Raw genomic sequence first — 15,284 nt, 5'->3', positions numbered from 1 at the left:
TTATTTTAAAAAAGGAGCTTGTTTAAAGAAAAATAGTAAGGAATGTCAAAGATGGAGTGCTGATAATACAAAAGAGAATGTGAAGGTGTTACTTGAGTGATAGAAGTTTGAGGATGTGATATACATGATACTAGAAAGAAGACAGAATTTGGATTCAGAAGTGCCCATATCCCAGTTGGTAATTTCAAGAGCCAGTGAGCCCAACCTTATGCCTCATCAAGGCAGACACTTTGTGTGGTGGGTTTGTCCTGATGGAATGAAGTGTCATGGGCATCACAGTTAATCCCCAAACTTCTATGAACACGGTTTTGGTCTAGAGCAGAGAGCCAGCTGGCTTGTGGCATTTCTGTGACTGATTTTGACCTAAGAGTGGGTATGTGTGACTTAATTTAGCCCAATCAAGTTAAAACAAGGGATTTCTATGTCAAAAAGGAAGCAAGGGGCCATTTTCTCTCTCTCCCAGGAATAAGAGAACACATCATCCCCATTCCTCCTGGGTGCCACCGTACAACAATGAAAGAAAATTTTATTAGGAGTAAGGCAAAGCTGAGGACACCAGCACAGAAAGATGAAGAGCCCAGGGCCTTGATCGTGTCAATGAGCATTCTGTTATTTCATGCCTGGGATCCTGACCCAGGACTTGTTATGGGAGACAATGCCTCTCCTTATGGATGAAGCCAGCTGGAGCTAAGTTTCCTCTTGCCTGCAGATCAAAGTCCCTACTGATTCCAAATACTTTGAGGAGTCCCAGAGGAGCTGGATACCCGACATGATGCCAGTTAATGATCCAGAGATGGGAGGAGAAGAGCAGGTGACACAGTGCCCCTGGCTCAGGCAATCTGTGACTTCCTTCACACCATTTGGCAGCAATTTCTATTATTCTGCTTCCAATTCTTGACTTTCCTTTTGGAAGAACACTGCCAAACAGGTTGGAGCATTCAAATAACCCAAAGGGATGGGGACAGACCTCCCTGGGAAGACAAGTCTTAATCTACCAGTACCACCCCAGATCTTCATGAAACTTCATCAGCAAGGCTCACACTTGCCTTTCAGTTCTGCCTGGACCCTACTGTGATCTCCTCCATCATCTTGGGGCAGTGAGCAGCTTCTCCCTCTCTTTGTATTTAATCTTTGTTGTCTAAAACATCGAGAAGTTGGGGCGCCTGGGTGGCTCAGTCGTTAAGCGTCTGCCTTCAGCTCAGGTCATGATCCCAGGGTCTTGGGATCGAGCCCCGCATCGGGCTCCCTGCTCTGCGGGAAGCCTGCTTCGCTTTTCCCTCTCCCACACCTCCTGCTTGTGTTCCCTCTCTCACTGTGTCTCTCTCTGTCAAATAAATAAATAAAATCTTTAAATAAATAAATAAAAAAATAAAAAATAAAACATCGAGAAGTTTATCAATCTGCCCCTCTCCTTCTCTCCTCCTCTCTGTCAGTTCTCATAACTATTATTGTATAACTTTTTAACTATTATTTGGTTCCAGTCCAGGTCCTTGAGCAGACAAGACTGTTTGCTGCTAAAACTCTTTCCACTGCACATGGTTACAGCTAGGCCTGGAAGAGGCTGGGCGTGTGAAATCCCCTGATGAGCATACACTGAAGACACACAGGTGGAGGGCAGCATCAGTGAAAAGAGAAGCAGCTCAGTGAAGCTCACCATACACTGTCACTTTGTCCAATCTTGCAGGACTGGTCTAGTCTGTAATCAGGAAATCTCTGCTCACAATTCAGCTCTTCCACCAGCTAGCTAGCTATGAGTGATCTTGAGCAACTAACGTTCCCTATATGGGCTTCAGTTTCCTATTCAACTTTGTGATTTCTTGGCAAAAATGAGAAGTGATCGGCAGGCCCTAGACTGAATCAGGGAACATTCTGGGGATACAGACCAAGGTGAGGCAAGCAGGGAACTGAAAGAGGAGGATTTCATTTGAAGTTTTTTCCCTTCCTTATCCCAGTGGCCTCACATTCAGGCTGTTTCCTCAGACTCCAGCCAGATTTGTTCTTCTTTTCTAGGGAAGGAACCATGGGGACCATGCAAGAGATTTTCCCCCTGCTATCTTAGTGGGATGTACTTGCCCATGCAATAGACCTTAGGGCTCTCTTTAGATGCATAATAAAATAGGCTTCTAGGAGAGGGACTCACTCAGCTGTGGGGAGCAGCCCTACATTGAAAGGAATGAGGAGCAGTGACTTTAGGCTGACAGTTGTGCTTGCTACATGTCTCAAGCCACTACATATTTCCAAACAAGATCCCCCAGGTTCTCCATGTGCCTGGATTCATTTAACCCTTAAGGCAGATCTTCCAGAGAGAGAGGTCAGCTTATACGTACACACGTGTGGCCATACCCATTGTTGAAATATTGAAATACATCCATGACAGTTGTAAACAGCCTCTTCTCTCAAACCCCTGAGCACCTTGCCCCCAAGTTCCCGGGTCCCAGCAAATACTGTACATTGGTACATTGGCATTAAGCAGTACTTCCAGAAACCAACTTCAGAGATTATAATATCTGTTTTTCTGTCTTGCTACGGTTGAATATTTTGAATATTGTCTTTGATGCACAGTGCATATAGTACGAAGATTATATACATCAAAGGTCAACAACAACGTTTGGTTGCTAACCCTTAAGAGCAATGATGAGTAGATAAATAAAATATGATATATCCACAATGGAAGACTATTCAACCATAAACAGGAATGAAGTACCAATGCCTGCTACAACACAGATGAACCTTGAAAACTCTTATGCTGAGTGAAAAAAAGCCAGACACAAAAGCTACATTAGTATAATTCTGTTTACATAAAATATCAAGAATAATAAAATCTACAGAGACAAAAAAGTAGGAGGCTGCCAGGCCCTAGGAGGAATGGGGTTTCTTTTTGGGGTAATGAAATGTTCTAAAGTTGATCTTGGTAATCAATGTACAACTCTGTGAATATACTAAAAGTCATTGAATTGTATATTCTAAATTGATGAATTGTATGATATGTGAATTAAAGCTGTTATAAAAACTATAGGATACAACCTCCATAAATCTTTACTAAATTTAAAATTATACATACATGCACACACATAAATCATTGCATTAACATGTATACTGTAACACAAATAGAGAAACTAGACTTTTACAGGCTGAGATGAAAATTAAATAGAAACTTTACATATACCACATCTTCTCTATCCATTCATCTATCAATGGACACTTGGGCTCCCTCCATAAATTTGGCTATTGTAAATAATGCTGCAATAAATATAGAAGTGCATGTATCCCTTTAAATTAGTGTTTTTATATATGTGGAATTTAAGAACAATACAAGCAAAGGAAAGAAAGAGAGAGAGAGAGAAACCAAGAAACAGACTCTTAACTATAGAGAACAAACTGATGGTGATCAGAGGGGAGGTGGGTAGGAGGATGGGGGAAATAGGTGATGGAGATTAAGGATCACACTTGCGGTGATGAGCACCAGGTGATGTATGGAAGTGTTGAATCAATATATTGTGCACGTGAAACTAATATAACACTGTATGCTAACTATATGGAATTTAAATAAAATAAAAATAGAAAAGTTCTAGAGGGGAGGGGGTGGGGGGATGGGTTAGCCTGGTGATGGGTATTAAAGAGGGCATGTAATGAATGGAGCGCTGGGTGTTATACGCAAACAGTGAATCATGGAACACTACATCAAAAATTAATGATGTAATGTATGGCGATTAACATAATAAATAAAATTTTAAAAATAAATAGAAATTTTAATATTTTCTGTCTGTGACCCAGTGGAGTGCTTTGGGAGACCCCTGCTCTAGAAGAAAAAGCTGAGGCTCAAAGTTTGCAGAGCCTTTGTTCTTCTTAGCATAGCAGGCAGAGTCCAGGGTTTCCCAGAGGTTGAGGGAGATCAGGGAGCACTGCTATTTTTTTTTTTTTTGAGGCTCACAATGTATTCAAAAACAAAGAAATGCCAAAACGAGGTTAAAATATCAAGAAATATTTTAATTGTTCACATTTGAAAAAATAAAGGTTTCTGACATAAAAAACAGAATGCAATATAACCATGCTATTCACGAGATAATTAGCTCTTTTTAGAAAAAATTAATTCTGAGCACACAGAGGCAGTGGAACGATAATGGAGAACAAGTGGGAGGTTGCGTGTTCACATCTCTGTTCACTGCAGTATCTGGGCGAGTGTGTGCACAACCTCCCTTGGCAGTGGTGATCGAGGCTCTGATATGTGTGTGAACCACACTAAATGGACCCTGGGCTCCTGCAGTGATGGCCCAGTGGGCGCCTATGCTTCAGAGAAGACAGGAGAGCCAGAAAGCCAGGACGGCAGTGGCCTGCAGAACCTCCTTTGTGCCTATGAGCAGTCGTTCTGAGGATCGTGTACCCTTCCCCAACAACAGTAATTAGGAAGCAGAGAGAAGTGGAGGAAAGACTGTAGGAGCAGCCACCAGTTCAACCGGGAGGGGGATTATCAAGTCTCCCGGAGGCAAGGAAACTCATTCATACACAACTGGCAGGATGTTTCCTGTCGAAGGTTGATATTAAAAAAAAAAAAAAAGTCTTTTTCCTTCACCAACACTACAAAAGCAGTGAGGAAAGAAAATTGGAATAGCCCGTCCTCTATGTCTTCCTTTGCCCCCAACATTTCCAAAGCTGCAGAGCTCTAGAAAAAGGCAGGGTCAAAGACTCCCTCAGGTCTCAGTCCTTGGAAATTGAGTCCCTTCTTCATTTGGAGCCGCCCACTGGTTGCCATGGTAACACAACATCTGCTACCCAACTCTGCTCCAGCGGTCACTGGGTTTGGCATCCTCCAAGCTGTTGCCAGTGTTGTGTTTTGCCTGATTTGCTACTCTGCTCCCCAAGGATTGCATCACACTTTTTCAGCAAAGGAACACTTATTCAAAAAGCAGGGTTATGGAGAGAAGGGAGGTTAAATCTGTGCAAACCACAGTTCTGAGAAAGCAAAGCGCTCTTGCGTGCAGGGCCATTAACTCTGCCAATCTTTGGATTAATGTGCTGCATCTGCTGATCTCGAATCCTACTGCAAGCCATCCTCCTAGATTTTATTAGCATTTGTTTCTAAGGAATATACATTATTTATTAAAGCTTCTATAAGACATTTTAAAAATATATAAATTCCATGCTCATCTCCCTTATTTTCTCATTTTAATATATTTCAAGTTTAATTGCTTGTCTGCCAGTCTTTCTATACCAATTATTTTTGAAAATGAACAATATAAAATATAAATATAGGTTTCTTTGCCTACCACTTTCTCCCATTCTTCCAGGTAACATCTTTATTCCCACTTCCCCTTGAAAAAACACAATTTGTCTTGCTTGTTTTAATAGTGACAATTCTCAGGCAGTCTCTAAGAAACTGAGACGTGGTGCAGTACAGCTGTGAGAATATACACTCCGGAATCACAGGAGTTCCTTCAGGACTGGCCTCCCAGTGAGGTTAATCAACTCATCTGATTTTACTTGTGACTCCCCCAGTTTTAGCACTGGAAGTCCCACATCTCAAGAAATCCTTCAGTCTTGGGAAAACTGGGATGATTGGTCCCCCTCTTCCCAGCTTCCTTACCCCTCTCACTATGTGTTCTCAGGAAATTTCCTTCACCTTTCCAACACAGTTTTTCTTATTTGTAACATGAAAATTATAAAAAGATGCTCCTCAAAGGTTGTGAAGATGAAATAATTTAGCAAATAAAATGCCTAATCCTAAAGCAGAAGCCCATGCCCAGTAGCTGCTATTATTGATCTTGAAATTAAAACCCTAGAGATAATTTTGAATCACTTATCCAATTTATAGCTGAGAAACTAATTTGCTTGGATCATCTAGTTTTTTTTTTAAGATTTTATTTATTTATTTGAGAGAGAGCATGAGTGGGGTAAGGGGATAGAGAGAGGCAGGTTCCTCACTGAGCAGGGAGCCTGATGTAGGGCTCGATCCCAGGACCCTAGATCATGACCTCAGCTGAAGGCAGATGCTTAACGAACTGAGGCACCCAGGAGTCCCTCATCTAGCTTTTTTTAAGGCTGGGAGCAGGGCCAGGACTAGGATGGGGTGGGTGAGGTGCCTGGGGCTCAACAATTAAGAAGGAACTCCCTTTCAGGGTCATGCAAGTGCAGACTTTCTTGTGAGTACAAGCAAGTTGCCAATCTACTCACCTGCTCAGGACCATCTGGGTAACAATGCCAGGCTAGAACTGACAGTCATCTAACTTAGATAAGGATGTCATAGTCTCTACTAGATAGATTCTCCATAGTATCTTTGGTGACAATTAGTTTCTAATAGCAACAGTGTTCCTAAGCCATTCAGAGCTGTGACTGCTGCAAGATACTTTTATTCTAAGCATCATTAAAACAAAGCAAAAAAAGGAAAAAAAAATCTTCATTCTCCAGAGACCTTGAGAAGCAAATCATTATCGCCAGACATTTCCCAAATAGCGTTAATTTCCTCTTATTGTTAACAATATTTCATGGAAATCCTTCTAAAAGATATTGCATGTTTCCATGCCTTTTTCTTTCTTTTAAATTGTACTTTTTATTTTAAAACACCTAGAGATTCACACACAGTTTTAAGAAATGATGCAGAGATACCATACAAAACTTTGGTACAATATCACAATCAGGATATTGAGATGGATATGGGCAAGATACAGAGCATTTACAGCACCACAAGGATCTCTCAAATTGACCTTTGGTAAACACACCACTTCCCTCTCATCCACTCATTAATCCCTGGAAATTACTAATCTGATATTAATTTCTATAACTTTATCATTTCAGGGGGGAGGAGCAAGATGGCGGAGGAGTAGGAGACCTGGATTTCGTCTGGTCCAGGAATTCAGCTAGATAGGGATCAAACCATTCTGAACACCTATGAACTCAACAGGAGATCAAAGAAAAGAATAGCAGCAACTCTCTGAACAGAAAAGCGACCGCTTTCTGGAAGGTAGGATGTGAGAAGTGAATCCGAGGCAATATTCGGGAGGATAGATGGTGGGGGAGGGGGCCTCCATTAGCCACTATGGGCAAGTGATAGAGCAGCGGAGCACAAAATCAGAACTTGTAGAAGTCCGCTCGGCTGAAGGATGTCGCTCTGGTGGCTAAGAAGGGGGTGGAACCCTCTCTGGGACAGTGTGGTCTCAGGACCCTTGGGGTCACAGAAGGACCAGGGGTGCCTGAGCATGGCAGAGCTCCCAGGTATTGGAGCGGGGGAAGCCAGCTGCAGAGACGGAGCTGAGAAGTGGACTCTCAGCTTGGGGTTGCCATAAACCATGGTCCAGGGCACACGGGGGCACTGCTCCTCCAGCAGGGAACCAAAAAGTGGCAGATCCAGGGAGACTCCCCTTCCTTCCCCCGGGAGGAGTGGCATGGGAGCACACCACAGGGATCAGCTGGATTTGGAGACCACACCAAGTCGGGTGCCAGAGATAGAATGCTTGGTCACAGGCTGGGTGAGCACAGGGAGACGGGAGTAATTGACTGCTTTTCTCTGGGGGTGCACTGAGGAGCGGGGCCCTGAGTTCTCGGCTCCTCGAGGGCAGAGATTGGGAGGCCGCCATTTTCACTCTCGTCCTCCAAAGCTGTACAGAAAGCTTGCAGGGAACAAAAGCTCCCGAGAGCAAACCCGAGCAGATTACTTAGCCCTACACAGCAAGGGCGGGGCAATTCCACCTCTGGCAAAAAACATTTGAGAACCATGGCAACAGGCTCCTCCCCCAGAAGATCAGCAAGAACAGCCAGCCAAGACCAAGTTTACCAATCAATGAGAACAGCAAAACCCCAGTGCTAGGGGAATACAACACATAGAATTCATGGCTTTTTTCCCATGATGCTTTAGTCTTTCAAAGTTGATTTTATTTTTTTCTTTTTCTATTTTTTAGTTGAATTTTTCTTCTTTCCTTTTTTAACAAGTATCTTACCAGTTTCTTTTTTTAAATCTTTTTTAATTTTTCATTTTTACAATCATATTCTATCTCTTCATTGTATTTAACCTTATTTTGTGTGTGTGTGTTTGTGTGCATATATATGTATATATATATACATATATACATATATATATGTTTTTCTTTAAGATTTTGGGATACAGTTTCTTCTAACAAACCAAAATATACCCAAAATCTAGTGTATGACCTTGTCCTAGTCTCCTGCCTGATCACATTCTCTTTAATTTTTTTCATTGTTTTTCAACCAACTTATCTTATCAATTCCTTTTTAAAAATCCTTTTTAATTTTCATCTTTACAATCATATTCCATCCCTTCATTGTATTTACATAAGTTTTTCTTTCTTTAAAATTTTGGGAGGCAATTTCTTCTAATAGACCAAATGCAACCAAATACTACTATGTTGGCTCTGTTAATTTCACCAGCCTGACCATATTCTTTTTTATTTTTTCCCCTTTCTTCCCCACCCACCCCCCAGTTTTGGGTCTCTTCTGATTTATTTAGTATATATTTTTCTGGGGTCGTTGTTACCCTTTTAGCATTTTTTTAGCACTTTGTTCTCTCATTCATCTATTCTCCTCTGGACAAACTAACAAAATGGAAAAACTCACCTCAAAAAAAAAAGAGCAAGAGGCAGTACCGACTTCAAGGGACCTAATCAATACAGACATTAGTAAGGTGTCATAACTAGAGTTCAGAATGACAATTATAAAGATACTAGCTGGGCTTGAAGAAAGGATAGAAGATACTAGAGAATCCCTTTCTGGAGAAATAAAAGAACTAAAATCTAACCAAGTTGATATCAAAAAGACTATTAGTGAGGTGCAATAAAAAATGGAGGCTCTAAAGATGTCCATCGACAGATGAATGGCTAAAGAAGATGTGGTATATATACACAATGGAATATTATGCAGCCATCAGAATGAATGAGATCTTGCCATTTGCAATGATGTGGATGGAACTGGAGGGTGTTATGCTGAGTGAAATAAGTCAATCAGAGAAAGACATGTATCATATGACCTCACTGATATGAGGAATTCTTAATCTCAGGAAACAAACTGAGGGTTGCTGGAGTGGTGGGGGTGTGGGAGGGATGGTGTGGCTGGGTGATAGACACTGGGGAGGGTATGTGCTATGGTGAGCGCTATGAATTGTGCAAGACTGTTGAATCACAGATCTGTACCTCTGAAACAAATAATGCAATATATGTTAAGAAAAGAAGAAGAAGAAGAAGAAGAAGAAGAAGAAGAAGAAGAAGAAGAAGAAGAAGAAGAAGAAGAAGAAGAAGAAGAAGATAGCAGGAGGGGAAGAATGAAGGGGAGTAAATTGGAGGGGGAGAGGAACCATGAGAGATGATGGACTCTGAAAAACAAACTGAGGGTTCTAGAGGGGAGGAGTGTGAGGGGATGGGTTAGCCTGGTGATGGGTTTTAAAGAGGGCACATTCTGTGTGGAGCACTGGGTGTTATGCACAAACAATGTATCATGGAACACTACATCAAAAACTAATGATGTAATGTATGGTGATTAACATAACAATAAAAAATTTTTTTAAAAATGGAGGCTCTAACTGCTAAGATAAATGAGGCAGAAGAGAGAATTAGTGATATAGAAGACCAAATGATGGAAAATAAAGAGGCTGAGAAAAAGAGAGATAAACACCTACAGGATCATGAGGGCAGAATTCGAGAGATAAGCGATACGATAAGACGAAACAACATTAGAATAATTGGGATCCCAGAAGAAGAGGAAAGAGAGAGAGGGGGAGAAGGTATATTGGAGCAAATTATAGTAGAGAACTTCCCTAATTTGGGGAAGGAAACAGGCATCAAAATCCAGGCGGTAAGGAGGACCCCCTCAAAATCAATAAAAATAGGTCAACACCCCGACATCTAATAAAACTCACAAGTCTCAGAGACAAAGAGAAAATCCTGAAAGCGGCTTGGGACAAGAGGTCTGTAACCTACAATGGTAGGAACATTAGTTTGGCAACAGACCTATCCACAGAGACCTGGCAGGCCAGAAAGGACTGGCATGATATCTTCAGAGCACTAAATGAGAAAAATATGCAGCCAAGAATACTATATCCAGCTAGGCTGTCATTGAAAATAGAAGGAGAGATAAAAAGCTTCCAGGACAAACAAAAACTAAAGGAATTTGCAAGCACGAAACCAGCCCTACAAGAAATATTGAAAGGGGTCCTCTAAGCAACAAGAGAGCCTAAAAAGTAACATAAACCAGAAAGAAACACAGACAATATACAGTAACAGTCACCTTACAGGCAATACAATGGCACTAAATTCATATCTTTCAATAGTTACCCTGAATGTAAATGGGCTAAATACCCCAATCAAAAGACACAGGCTATCAAATTGGATTAAAAAACAAGACCCATCAATATGCTGTCAGCAAGAGACTCATTTTAGACCAAAAGACACCCCCAGATTGAAAGTGAGGGAGTGGAAATCCACTTACCATGCTAATGGACACCAAAAGAAAGCTGGGATGGCAATCCTTATATCAGACAAATTAGATTTTAAATCAAAGGCTATAATAAGAGATGAGGAAGGACACTACATCATACTTAAAGGGTCTATCCAACAAGAAGATCTAACAATTGTAAATATCTATGCTCCTATAATGGGAGTAGCCAATTATATAAGGCAATTAATAACAAAAGCAAAGAAACACACTGACAACAATACAATAATAGCAGGAGATTTTAACACCCCCTTCACTGAAATGGACAGATCATCTAAGCAAAAGATCAACAAGGAAATAAGGGCTTTAAATGACACACTGAACCAAATAGACGTCACAGATATATTCAGAACATTCCATCCCAAAGCAACAGAATACACATTCTTCTCTAGTGCCCATGGAACATTCTCCAGAATAGATCACATCCTGGGTCACAAATCAGGTCTCAACTGGTACCAAAAGATTAGGATGATCCCCTGCATATTTTCAGACCATGATGCTTTGAAACTGGAACTCAATCACAAGAGGAAAGTTGGAAAGAAGTCAAATACATGGAGGCTAAAGAGCATCCTACTAAAGAATGAATGGGTCAACCAGGAAATTAAAGAAGAATTAAAAGAATTCATGGAAACAAATGAAAATGAAAACACAGCTGTTCAAAATCTTTGGGATGTAGCAAAGGCAGTCCTAAGAAGAAAGTATATGGCAATACAAGCCTTCCTCAAGAAACAAGAAAGGTCTCAAATACACAACCTAACCCTACACCTAAAGGAGCTGGAGAAAGAACAGCAAATAAAGCCTAAACCCAGCAGGAGAAGAGAAATAATAAAGATCAGAGCAGAAATCAATGAAATAGAAACCAAAAGAGCAGTAGAACAGATCAACGAGACTAGGAGCTGGTTCTTTGAAAGAATTAACAAGATTGATAAACCCCTGGCCAGACTTATCAAAAAGAAAAGAGAAAGGACCCAAATAAATAAAATCATGAGTGAAAGAGGAGAGATCACAACCAATACCAAAAAAATACAAACAATTGTAAGAACATATTATGAGCAACTCTATGCCAGCAAATTAGATAATCCAGAAGAAATGGCTGCATTCATAGAGATGTATAAACTACCAAAACTGAACCAGGAAGACTTAGAAAACCTGAACAGACCCATAACCAGTAAGGAAATTGAAGCAATAATTAAAAATCTCCCAAAAAGCAAAAGCCCAGGACCAGATGGCTTCCCAGGGAAATTCTACCAAACTTTTAAAGAATTAATACCTATTCTTCTGAAGCTGTTTCAAAAAATAGAAATGGAAGGGAAACTTCTGAACTCATTTTACGAGGCCAGCATTACCTTGATCCCCAAACCAGACAAAGACCCCATCAAAAAGAACTACAGACCAATATCCTTGATGAACAAGGATGCAAAAATTCTCACCAAAAACTAACCAATAGGATCCAACAGTACATTAAAAGGATTATTCACCACGACCAAGTGGGATTTATTCTTAAGCTGCAAAATTGATTCAACATCCACAAATCAATGAATGTGATACATTAATAAAAGAAGGAACAAGAACCATATGATCCTCTCAATAGATGCCGAAAAAGCTTTTGACAAAGTACAACATCCTTTCTTGATCAAAACTCCTCACAGTGTAGGGATAGAGGGTACATACCTCAATATCATAAAAGCCATCTATGAAAACCCATAGTGAATATCATACTCAATGGGGAAAAACTGAGGGCTTTTCACCTAAGGTCAGGAACACAGCAGGGATGTCCACTATCACCACTGCTATTCAACATAGTACTAGAAGTCCTAGCCACACAATCAGACAACAAAAAGAAATAAAATGCATCGAAATCAGCAAAGAAGTCAAACTCTCACTTTTTACAGATGATATGATAATTTATGTGGAAATCCCAGAAGACTCCACTCCAAAACTGCTAGAACTCATACAGGAATTCAGTAAAGTGGCAGGTTATAAAATCACTGCACAGAAATCAGTGGCATTTCTATACACCAATAATAAGACAGAAGAAAGTGAAATTAAGGAGACAATCCCATTTACAATTGCACCCAAACCATAAGATACCTAGGAATAAATCGAACCAATGAGGCAAAGTATTCTCAGAAAACTATAGAACACTCATGAAAGAAATTGAGGAAGACACAAAGAAATGGAAAAACGTTCCATGCTCATGGATTGGAAGAACAAATATTGTGAAAATGTCTATGCTACCTAGAGTAATCTACACATTTAATGCAATCCCTATCAAAATACCATCAACTTTTTTCAAAGAAATGGAACAAATTTTCCTACATATTGTATGGAATCAGAAAAGACCCTGAATAGCCAGAGGAATGTTGAAAAAGAAAAGCAAAGCTGGTGACATCACAATTCCGAACTTCAAGCTCTATTACAAAGCTGTCATCATCAAGACAGTATGGTACTGGCACAAAAACAGACACATAGATCAATGGAACAGAATTGAGAGCCCAGAAATGGACCCTCAACTCTATGGTCAACTAATCTTCGACAAAGCAGGAAAGAATGTCCAATGGAAAAAAGACAGTTTCTTCAACAAATGGTGTTTGGAACATTGGACAGCCACATGCAGAAGAACGAAACTGGACCATTTCCTTACACCACACACAAAAATAGACTCAAAATGGATGAAAGACCTAAATGTGAGACAAGAATCCATCAAAATCCTTGAGGAGAACACAGGCAGCAGCCTTTTTGACCGCAGCAACTTCTTCCCAGAAACATCGCCACAGGCAAGGGAAGCAAGGGCAAAGATGAACTATTGGGACTTCATCAAGATAAAAAGCTTTTGCACAGCAAAGGAAAAAGTCAACAAAACCAAAAGATAAGCAACAGAATGGGAGAAGATATTTGCAAATGACATTTCAGATAAAGGACTAGTATCCAAAATCTATAAAGAACTTGTCAAACTCAACACCCAAAGAACAAATAATCCAATCAAGAAATGGGCAGAAGAAATGAACAGACATTTTTCCAAAGAAGACATCCAAATGGCCAACAGACACATGAAAAAGTGCTCAACATCACTCAGAATCAGGGAAATCCAAATCAAAACTTCAATGAGATGCCACCTCACACCAGTCAGAATGGATAAAATTAACAAGTCAGGAAACGACAGATGTTGGCAAGGATGTGGAGAAAGGGGAACCGTCCTACAGTGTTGGTGGGAATGCAAGCTGGTACAGCCACTCTGGAAAACAGTATGGAGGTTCCTCAAAAAGTTGAAAATAGAGCTACCCTACAACCCAACAATTGCACTACTGGGTATTTACCCCAAAGATACAAATGTAGTGATTCAAAGGGGCACAGGCACCCCAATGTTTACAGCAACAATGTCTACAATAGCCAAACCATGGAAAGAGCTTAGATGTCCATCAACAGATGACTGGATAAAGAAGATGTGGTACATATATACAATGGAATATTATGCAGCCATCAAAAAAATGAAATCTTGCCATTTGGAATGATGTGGATGTAACCAGAGGGTATTATGCCGAGTGAAATAAGTCAATCAGAGAAAGACAAGTATCATACGATCTCACTGATATGAAGAATTTGAGAAACAAGACAGAGGATCATAGGGGAAGGGAGGGAAAAATGAAACAAGATGAAACCAGAGAGGGAAATAAACCATAAGAGACTCTTAATCTCAGGAAACAAACTGAGAAGTTTAACAAAGAAATAGAAACCGTCAAAAAGAGAGAGGGAGAGAGATATCATAGAGCTGACAAATACAACTTAACTGATGAATTCAATGGAGCGCTTCAGAAGCAGACTTGACCTGGCAGAAGAAACCGTGACCTAGAATATATGATATTTGATATTACCAAGTCAGGGTAGCAAAAACAACAACACAAAAACAAAATGACAAAGAGTGAAGAAAGCCCACAGGGACTTACAAGACAATCAAAAGAACAATATCTGCATTATGGGAATTCCAGGAGAAGAGAAATAGAAAAGGAGAAAAAATATTTAAAGCAATAATGGCCACAACAAGAAAATTATAAAAGGGGAAAAAATTCACAGGTAAAAGCCAATATATATGCAAATAAATTGGATAAACTAGAAGAAATGGATAAATTCCTAGAAAGATGTAATCTAAACTGAATCAAGAAGATATATTGAACAGACTAATTACTAGTGATCAAATTAAATCAGTAATCAAAAAACTACCAACAAACTAAAGTCAAGGACCAGATGGTTTCACAGCTGAATTATACCAAACATTTAAAGGAGCATACCTGTTATTCTCAAACTACCCAAAGTAATATACTGATTCAGTGCAATCCCTATGAAATATTGACAGCATTTTCACAGAACTAAAACAAATAATACTAAAATTTGTATGGAACCACAAAAGACCTCGAATGCCAAATTACTCTTTAAAAAGAGTAAAGCTGGAATTACCCCATTCCCGGATTTCAAGATATACTACAAAGCTGTAGTAATCAAAACAGTATGGTACTGGCACAAAAACAGACACATAGATGAATGGAACAGAATAGAGAGCCCAGAAATAAACCCACACTTACAAGGCTAATTGATTTATGACAAAGGAGGCAAGAATATACCATGTGGAAAAGACAGTCTCTTAAATAAATGGTGCTGGGAAAACTGGACAGCTCCATGTAAAATAATGAAACTGGACCACTCTCTTATACCACACACAAAAATAAATTCAAAATGTATTAAAGACCTAAATGTGAGACTTGAAACTGTAAGCCTCCTAGAAGAGAGCCCAGGCAGTAGTTGCAAAGGCCAGTATCAGAGAAATATTTTTCTAGCTATGTCTCCTGAGACAGGAGAAA

Source organism: Zalophus californianus, chromosome 6, assembly GCF_009762305.2.
Source record: "Zalophus californianus isolate mZalCal1 chromosome 6, mZalCal1.pri.v2, whole genome shotgun sequence".
In the NCBI taxonomy this organism is placed as follows: domain Eukaryota; kingdom Metazoa; phylum Chordata; class Mammalia; order Carnivora; family Otariidae; genus Zalophus; species Zalophus californianus.
Note: the sequence above shows the minus strand (reverse complement) of the source record.